An 11,445-nucleotide genomic window follows, 5' to 3' on the forward strand; every position below is an offset into this window, starting at 1 on the left:
ACAGTAAAGATGTGGGCCATATTGTCAGTAATTTTACATGTTTTAAGCAAAGATCCCAGTGCTTCAACATCATCAGGAGCACTGTGGGCGTTGCAGGTTGCCTGGAGAACACGTTCTTCCTGTTTGTGTGACTGTCCAGGATACGATTTTTGAAAACCGGCAAAGAGTCAACAAGAATGCTTACACAATTACAAAACGTTTCAAAACAGTGTATGTTTAGCAATGCACTAACCAAAACCGGAAAATCAAACATGCGCCCATTATGAGCAAAAACATGGCTCTCGGAAACTTTGCAAGCCACATCATACAATCATGAAGAGAAGTTTTAATTGATACACTATCAACACTTCGACCATTTACATGCATTATGCCATGATCATCAACAGAGATGCCAATCACTTTCTGAGCTTCGGAAGAAATTGGCACTGTTGTCTTCACATATGTCGAGAACTTAAAACCCGTCTTCAACTGTACAGCAGCAATCTGAGTAATATCAGGCATTACTGTACATCGAACTGAAATACAAAATTAAATTCACACAATTCTTATTTCATGAGTTTTATAATTCCCGTTTAAGTTTCATTCTGACGCCTTATATGATCGTTGGTTAAGAGAAAAATCAATTTTCAGCACAACAAGCACATTACATATTGACAAGTCGTTGAACTCAAATTATCGCTTGTGAAAAGAATTCACCATTTATATGAATAGCTCAGAATTTTAATATAGCTATGCTCCTTCATAAGATTTATTACTAAAATTAATGAAATTATTTTAAAAAAATGTAATATTTGGAATAGCTTTTAATATTTATAATAACAATCACAAATATTTTTAATAATGTGCCTGCCCTTGGGTTCTAACCAAAAATCTTTTTTAAAATGTAATTTTACCAAACTATGAACACAGTGCCTTTAATAATACAATTGTTATTAATATGTTTCATGTTCATCTGGAATATGAAATAAGAAGACAGTTGATGAGAAAAAACACTAAAATTTGGCACCAGAATAGTCAATAACATTGTATTAAAAGTTAGTTTTTACACTAACTCCATTTCTTTCTCATAAGCATCAATGGCAGCCTTGTTAGACGACGCAGTTGAGATTTTCTTGATGGCCTCCCCAGCACGAGCCTCCATCTTCTTAAGATTTCTTTTTGCAATAAGCGTTATGTTTAGAGTGGTTAGGAAGTTATTTACCTTCACCGGCCTGTCCAAACTGACTTTCATTGCTGAAAAGAGAATTGAAAATGATAAGAATATGAAAACGAAATAAGGCCGTAGTTACTTAATAATGACGTCACAATGTATTTTCATAGAATCCATTCGTATCATCATTACATTATTAAATAACATGAATGAGCAACCAATTCGATTTAACAACACAAATGCGAAACTAAATTTGAAAACTGAATATGATGGACACCGGAATGTTTCCTTATGTATTACACGATAAACAAATATTCACTGGGAATGACACTTGGAATTTTTAGGGGTCTGAAAATGTGTAAGAAGTCCAAAGATCAATGGCAATTGTACAATGATTAAACATTGATAGAAATGGCAGGTTGAAAATTGAAGACATGCATACCTGTTCCAAGTTTGGTATTTACGTCAAAGCATGGCATTCCCCTGATCTTGAGATGGTACTGCTTTCCATAAGCAACACGGTTGACTTTTCTACAGTCAGGGTTTCCACAAACAACGTGCAAATAACCACTGAGGCCATTTTGTAGTTCGCCAACAATGTCATATATTGTCAAAGGAATGGGTCACAGATTACAAAACTGACCATACTGTAATTTGTTTAGCAAAACCTCCAGCTCAACGAGTCAATCAATCTTCTTCCTTCCCCCACACCCACTTCTGCTTACTCTTTTCACGCCATTTAGCAAATGCGAATAGCTTTTACGTGAGCCATTTTCACACAAATCGCCATCGCAGAGCTCGGTAAATGAATAATTGTTATCGAACATAACGTTGTCGATCGGTGTTTGCTTCTCTTTCGATTTTGCAAATCGCTCGCTTTTATTTCGCACTTTCATTTTGCTAAGAAAATGTCAAAAACCGTGACGTCATGAACACAAATATTTTATGAAACGAATTAATTTAACTTATATTTGTATTGTATAGTTATTAAATCTTAAAGAGATAAGGAAATTTAACTCTTAAATAAAAAAAATACAAATTTATTTCGTGTATTTAGTATAATTTCCGGATATCGCTTATAGCCGAAACGCTTTCCGAATACGGCGATATCGACCGACTATTCCCGATCTTACTAGGCACCTACTGCCTTATAAGTGACTGTAGTGTAACGGTTATCAATAAAGCAATAAACCGTGTAATCGCTGTCGTCTTGTAAAATTGAAGAAAATACGCGTAAACCAAAACTCGAACAGCAAACGTCTGCGCTATTGTTAGAAAAAAACACAAAATAAATATATTTTGATTATGTTTTGTTTATATACAAAACCAGAAAGTTTCGCGTATTTGCCCAGTCCCTGTGATCTTTCCCCTGTGATCAGTTATTATTTAAAACAATTAGCTTAGCATTATTGGCAATAAATGTTGTAATAAATGTAAAAGGCACAAAAACAGTAGTTATTTACACTAATTTACACAAAAACCACCACTATGCAAGATATTCTTAAAACAAATATATATACATTGATCCGTAAAATAACTTCTCCTCCCATAAGCGAAAAAATGCATTACATACTAGTCGCCGCACTCCAGTGCGACGCCAAGTAAAATGGCAAAACATTAATCAATTAAACTTAATGGGTATGATAATTAATCAGTGATACTTTAATGTTTGTCACAACACGGATGATGTTTAGATTCAATTAAAGTTAATTTAGCTTTTACTTTTATAATCAGGTGTAAGTTAAATGAAAGAAAATACAAACGAAAATTAGGTGATGTGTGTTGCATGTGGTTATTTCATAATAATCAAAGTTTCTTAGTTATGTATATAATTTGAATAAATTAAGAATAGGTTATCATTATCAACATATATGTGCTACGGACTACATGCGTATAGTGAATTCATGCGTTTTTTATGTGATGGATTATCCGTGTATATTGTGTTCAAGGAATGTGGGTCCTAGGCAGTAAGCAATTGAATGCGATAGTTGCCAAAATGGCAACACAGAACATGCGAAACCGGTAAGTACCATGCATTTCATTATATACTTAATATTTTATAACTTAAGAAAAAGCCTATTTGCCGACTGCATTAGAATGTCAAGCAAGTGAAAAGTGTTACTCATTTTCTATAGCGTGTAGGTTGCAAAACTTACATTTTCTATTTTCGCGTATAATGTTATTATATAACGACCTCTTTAGATTTCTAAGTTACGTGACGATAATCGAAATCGTGTAAGTGATGTTTTGGTATTTCTTATTTCTAATTTATCATTAAGTCAAGTAGTTATCTCAATATACCAGCTTTGCTTGAAGTCATTTAATAAACATTGTTTAATTGTATTGTAGATGAATGTTTGTTTTTGTGATACTGTTATCATTCGGTCCAAGTATTTTTAACCAATAGCGGAATATATGTAATTTGCAATTATGAATAGCGGGTATAATGCCGGCTACGATTTGTAGATTTGTTTACTTGTAAGATTTTTCAAATACGTTTAATTGTTCGCGTGTTGAGAATTCGTATTGATTTATAATAGTGAAAAGTCTATGTATATAAGAGCTCTATTTCCGCGTTCATGTTTTTTTAATTATTTGTATTCTAATTACTACTTAATTGTTATAAATATTATATTAGCTTATATTTTTTACTTTTTAATAAGCTATGAAAGATTTTGAATTTTTCATACGTTACTATGTTAATTGTTAAATTGGAAATGTAATAATAAAACATCTGTCACCTAATCAGTCAACGAAGTCACAATACCTAAAAACACCATATCCTATTTCTCACCACTAAAATTACAATAAACAGCTAATCTGTCAGTCATTCAGAGCAGATGAGGGTACTGATTATCGAGGGGTAGATAAGGTATTACTGATAAGGTCACAATATACTAAAAGATTTCCTACACAAATGCAATCAATCTCCATGCAGAGTAGTCGTTCCTTGCTCTCACACACAGCTGTGCTGGTTCCCGTCAAATCACTGCGCGGAGGTTGAAATGCAATGTGAAAGCAATAACTTTAACAAAAAATAAAGTCAAACTTTTGCGCATAGACATCCTCATTACCATACCTTTTCTTAAAGAGCATTCCAAGACGCAATGATTTAAACAATAAAAAGGGGGTCATACGTTATGCAAGAAAGAACTCGACGCGAATCAGCGGTCACTGTTTTATTGCCATTTATTTACCGGCTTCGTACCAGTTGAGAAGGGTTTCCCGCCATCTGTCAAAGTCTCATGTAGTCTCCAACCTTCAAGCAAAAGAGTGAATTTCTGTTAAATATCAATGTTTTTCCTACCACATGCACAAAGAAAAATTCTAAAATAAAGCCATGGCAAGTGCCCCTACAGAGAGTTGAGTCTTCTTATAAATGATGTTCATGTTTTTAGAGAGTATAGCATTGCAGTCCAAAATATTTTAGTATATTGTAACCATAAGGGTTGTCAAGACATAAGGCTGTAGTATGAAATACTTAAATAAATATTTTAATTTTTCATGCTATACAATTTAATATTTAATTAAGTAATGTAGAACCGTAACTCATGTTCAAATGTTAATAATGCTGTGCAATTTTATTTAAGAATTTACTAAATACACATTTGATTCTTGTAAAATTGTATTATGATTGATTATTATTGTAAAATCAATCATTATTTCGTACAACCACGTTTACATACATGTAGGTATGATAATCATATATACGCGGTTTATATAATACTAAGCTATACGTATTTGTACTCACGTTGACATTATTGTTATACGTTTTTTCCTATAATTTTGTGCGCAATAAGTTTTCCATAGCTAACGGGATCTTCATAAATTGTTGTATGACAAATTATTAAATTCTTAATAATTAACAGTTCTGTCCGTTCTTCGATTATCGGTATTAATGTCATATTCATTAAATTACAAATATTATTTCTACCATATTTCTACTTCAAAACAACATTAATATTTGCATGCACACATATTATTTGTGATATATATATATATATATATATATATATATATATATATATATATATATATATATATATATATATATATATATATATATATATATATATATATATATATATATATATATATATATATATACGCAACGATATTGGTTGATTGAGTGCGATAGGGAAATATTTGTTTGCTGTTATTTTTCTTTTACATTTTTTTGTTTATTTGTTTATTGATTCCATTTTCTATTTACTATTTGTTAATGTCTTAAATATTTCTACAACTTCATAAATTACATGCATGATGTGAACTTCCAAATGGAAAATGTGCTTACAAAATGAGTAGTGCTTTGGAAAACCGGGTCTTAACGCAAGTGCGTAAACTTCTATTAATTTGATATATTGTTACCAGAAAATAAGCTGCACAATTCCTTACATATAATTAATCGTTTCTAACATTATACAATAACTATTTAAGACTTTGTTAATTGAAATGGTTTGAATGTTCTTTACAGTAACGGGGGAAAATGTTTTGTCTTTGTAGGCATTACCCAAAAACAGTTCTTTGCCGCCATTTGCGATGAAACGGACATAACGTTTGTATGCAAGCCTGCTCAACTTTTGCACAAAACGGAACAGATGTATGTCTATTTGTGTATATATATAAAGCTTTGATAATGTGTGTTAATATTGTAATAAAAAATAAAATAATAGTTGAAAAAATATTTTTAAAAGTACTTTTACTGTCTGTTAATATATGTGCCGATAATGTAACTATGGTGTAAACAATATTTTGTGAAAAAATATGTGTTATTTTGTGAAAATATTAAAAGTATTGAACTAAACTATGAAAGTGTTTCTCATTTGTGTTTATGCATAAATACCTCAATTATCACTTTTCATAGATGACAGCGCGATATGGGCCGCATCTAAATCACCGACTTTAGCCATTCAGAAATTACAAGCGGCCCAAACTGCGATAGAAAACTGGAGCACAAATTATGGTTTTCTTATAAATCCAACAAAAACCCAAGCCATTTTATTTCCCGCTATTACACGCAAATCTAAAAAATACAACGAAATCCCGCAACTCACGCTATGCGACATACCTCTTCCGTTCCTCGATAACATTACGTTCCTAGGAATTACATTCGATAAACAACTTACATGGAAAGACCACATATTTAACTTAATTACTAGATGTCAAAAAGACCTATTTTTTTTTAAAAGCAATTCAAAGACACAACCCTCATGCGCATATAATAAGGCACTATCTGGGCAAAAATAAACTACGGTAGCATCGCATACCACTCTGCTGGCGACCCACTATTAAACAAACTGCGAGTTATCCAAAACACAGCACTCAAAATTATTACCGGTACACGAAAAACAACAAGCACAATAGCACTACATATCGGATGTGGAAAGCTCGAACTAAACCAACAAAGAGATATTAACCAATTGAAATATCGCGCGCGAACGGTCTCTATGGGGAGCAACCTTCCAATTAATGAGAGTGTTACGGAATATCCAGCTTATTTTAAAACAAAATACAAAAAGCGATTCGGACTTCCGTATGCACAGAAAGTGCTTACGTTAGGCAGTTACTATCAAACTGACAAAATTACTACACAAGCACCCACTTACTTTAGCCTTAGCACACTCTCCAGACCTGACATCAACTTGCAACTCACAACTCTGGTAAAAAAAATCCGACAACGACCCAGAAAGCGGTTCAATAGCCGAAACTCACATTACAAATAACTAATCCAATTTCATTCAAATATATACCGATGGAAGCAAAAATGACGAACACAAATTAGCCGGCGCCGCATATGTAGTATATAACACTCAAAATGCTATCATCCATCACAGTAAAGTAAAATACACAGAACACCTGACTATATTTACATGTGAATTAGCCATAATAAACAGCGCGCTAACTTGGCTGAACGAATTAGAGACGCATGGACTATCTAATTACGTAATTATATCTGATTCACTCAGCGCTTTGCAAGCGATAAAAGCAGGTGCATCCAGAACGCGACCTATCTTAATATATTCAGTGTTAAAGAACATTACTAAATTAACAACTAAAAACATCTCAATTAAATTTCTTTGGATTCCGAGTCACGTAGTTATTTTGGGAAACGAACATGCTGACCAACTCGTTAAGGTAGGATCACATGAGGGTCTACTTTCAAACCTGTCAACTGTCCGCGATGTAACATTCCTAATACGTTTGAACATCTCTTCTTTGTATGTCCGGCATATACTGAATAACGCATTTTGAGCTGTGCGAAAGTATACTAGCGGCTTACAAAACAACATGTAATATAGATCGCAACCTATCGTTGATGCCGCCCAACGAAATCGCCCCACAGGTGCGGCCTCATGTGTTTAAATTCCTGCGTGACACAGGATACCTTGATAAATTATAACCCGCGTTACTTTTTCAAAAAGTACATAACTCATCCCATCTTTAAGGAATAATATAACCGCGAGGACTCAATTAATACAAATACTACAGTGCATACTATCCATAATCAACTAGACTAAATACAGCCCCATTCTGTTCAGCGACTAGAATTAAGTGCGTAGTAATAGCAGCGTACAAACATATTACTGTAATTGATCGCGGTCTACTACTAATGCCACCGAGCAGGATCGGAGACATGGGGTATCTCGATAAAATATAGATATACTAGTTAAATCACGTACATTAAAACACATCGCGTTTAAATCGTACACATAAATAATCCGGCAACGAGAATCTATTGTAAAGGCTTATTAAAGAAAACATTAATCCTCAAGTACTTCGCAGTAATCATATAAATTACCTCCCCTAGGATTACCGGAAAATCAAATATGCGTATATTGACAAAACGTGATTCCCGCAAAGCGTGCTAATAAAACGCGTGCCCGTGCCACTCGATATCCAAATACACAATAAATAACGTGCAAACTACCTTAAAACAACTCGACCAAATATGACTCCAGAAAATACGATATCAGAATAATTATACAGATAGGAAACTGGGGACATAAACATACAAATGTACTTATAATAATACAACGTGTATCTTGTCTGCCAGACCCGATCCATGGACTTGGCAGTGAAGGGTGTACCCGGGCGGGCACGGACGACGGGACGTTCAACGAGTGTTAACGGTCCTCTCTTCCGGGCCAGCTCGGACTGCACCTGGCCATAGTTACCACCTCACAGGGGTAACCGACGGGCCCCAGCGACGAATGTCATGGGGACCTCTTGGGCTGCGCCCTGTGAGGACGCCATTGAAGCGAACGGGCATTCATGCTAAAACACAGTAGAACAACAACAATAATCTATAAAAACACATCACATTGTGATCATCAGGCTACAGTATAGCCCTCACAAAGTCGAAACCAGTTATATACATATTAGCTGAAACAAATTCAAATGAGAATTAAGTATCTCGGTACAACATCAACAACACACAATGCTAAAACGACGGAAGGATACGTTTTCTCCAACACGCAGGTCACTCAGCCTTTTAACGACGGGAGGGTACGCTCCCCTTAATACATATGTCACTCGGCCTTTTTCGACCACTATGGATAAGCTCTAATCCTTCTTTTAAAACCAAATTTCGCTCTAGATAACAAAACCCAGGGTTCCGCGAGACCCTCTTTTTTTTCTCTCAAGCTGTAAACAGCTACCGACTACGAAGGCAGGGAAAAGCACACAGACAACATACTTCCACGCAGTATCGGAAGACATTAAGTGCTCACGTGGGCAAATCGCATTTACTCACAGTGCAACCCCTATAGGTGTAAATAATGTAAATTAATATGATAAGTAAATAATTTGTCCCCTATGCACACTATTAAAACATGTTGGGTGGAGCGTGTCGGCAGGGCTAGTAGGGCACGCCTGGCGAAATACCATCTCGTCCGTGCACTCTGGCTCTGTTGAAATGACCCACCCATCATTTTGTGAAGTTATTGAAAATATAAGCTCACCGTTATTTAAAAGGAATTGTACTGACAAAAATGTTGTGGAAACAATAAGGATGCAGAATATATTGATGATGAATGTAAATTTTTAAAACGGAGTTATTATAAAACTCTGAATACATACAGAAAATTTCCTACAAATGAAAATAGAAAAAATATGGTGGAATCAAGAAGTTTTTATAAAAGTACAATTAGAAAAAAGAACAATATTTATGACAAAAATCAGGCAATGAAACTAGAAAACGCAAGACTAAGTAATGCAAAATTATATTGGAAAATGTTAAGAAATAATAGTGTTAGAGATAATAAACACAACATAAAAAGTAAAGATTTTTTAAACTATTTTAAATCAATAAATGATCAAAATTCTTCATTTTATCAACCTGATGAAGATATTTTATTTTTTGAAGAAAGATATTTGAATGGTGAACTAAATATCATGTTTGATGAATTTAATGTACCATTTTCTGACCAGGAAGTTATGAATGCCTGTAAACAAATACACAATGGAAAATCAAGTGGTCCTGATTATCTACTCAATGAATTTTTTAAATTTGGAATTCACAGTTGTAGCCTTTTAAAAGTTGTGTGTACTTTATTTAATAAGCTGTTTGAAAATGGGCATTTCCCTGAAATGTGGAGTGAGGGTTTTATTGTACCATTATATGCGCGAAAACCTGTTATTTTATGGCCTCAGTGAATCAGAACAGGAAAATTGCCAACAAAAAGTCATACAAGTTATATCAGAGCGTCTGCAGTTAACAGACGATATCGTTCTGGATCGTGCTCACAGACTCGGAAAACCTACACATGGAAAATCAAGACCCATCGTTGCCAAGTTTCACTACTATTCACAACGAGAACTGGTCAGAACAACGGCAACATCGAAATACGACGTCCTAAGGAATGCAGGCCTTGGCATAGGCATTCAGCAAACCAAGGCAGTCCTAAACAAGCGGCGGCAACTGAACGACGTATTCAATCGGGAAAAATCAGCCGGGAAGCAAGTCAAGTGGGCTGGCTCCCGACTTATGGTACGCAACAACAGCAGCGACCAATTCCGTGAAGTTACATGCTAGGACCAAAAGGAGGAACTAAGAACTCTCGTTTGGAACGTGAATGGACTAGTAAGAAAAATAAATGATGAAGATTTTTTAAACTTTATTGCAGAACATGACTTGATTTTACTCTCTGAAACATGGACACACTCAAAACTTAATGTTAACCTAGAAATAAATGAATACATCTCTTTCCATCTTTTCGGAAACAAAAGTCACGGAACAAAGAAAGGTCGTTATAGCGGCGGCCTTAGCGTTTATTTTCATAAAAAACTAAATAATAAAATATCAGTTATTGAACACAATAAAAATGGCATAATATGGATAAAGATAAGCAGTGAAATATTAACTACCGACCAAGATGTATTCATTTGTTTATGTTATATTCCACCAGTTACCTCGAAAGTGTTAATAGGCCATGACTTCGATTTTTTCGAGGAAATCGAAAAAGGTATAGAACATTATGGGCCACTTGGGGCCACATGTATTGTTGGTGATTTCAATGCTAGGACTGGAAATTTATCAGATATTATTAGCAATGATATATACTTAAATGTGACGGGAGACCACGTGCAGGATAACAAAAATGTTGACAATCTAAACGTTCGCCTTAACGCTGATCGCATTATAGATAACTACGGACAAAAATTGATTTCACTATGCAAATCTACAGGTCACATTATAGCGAACGGACGATTTAAAAACGATAAAACGGGACAATATACTTTCTTATCAACACGAGGTCTCAGCGTCACAGACTACTTACTTATTAATATAGAACATACTCATATTCTCAATGACTTTAAAGTTCTAAATTGGAATAACTTTTCAGATCATGCTGCATTGTATTTGTCATTAAAATTAAAAAATCACATATTAGATAATGTTCAAGATAATAATGCGAAAAATGTAACGGAAACGAAATTAATATTTAAGGTTCATGTAGAGGCTTCATTTTGAAAAATGTGGGACCCCAAGCATTGAACTCAAATTTGACTAAAGGAAGAGTGCCACATTGAAAATGTATACATATATGCTTTAAAGGATTTTTTCCTTCAAACTGCTACCAATTTTGTACATCAACGTATCATACCATCCACAAAATCAATCAAAATACAAAGCGATTTTAACACTAAAATATACATTATTTTCAAAAATCCGAATCATGTTTATTCCACGTATTTCGGCGGAAAATTATATAACTAGTGAATAATATCGACATTGACGAGGGCAAGTTACGCTTAAATAGTAAAAAAAGTTTACATATCTAGAAATATCAAAA

Source organism: Dreissena polymorpha, chromosome 2 (genome assembly GCF_020536995.1).
Source record: "Dreissena polymorpha isolate Duluth1 chromosome 2, UMN_Dpol_1.0, whole genome shotgun sequence".
NCBI classification, from domain to species: Eukaryota; Metazoa; Mollusca; class Bivalvia; order Myida; family Dreissenidae; genus Dreissena; species Dreissena polymorpha.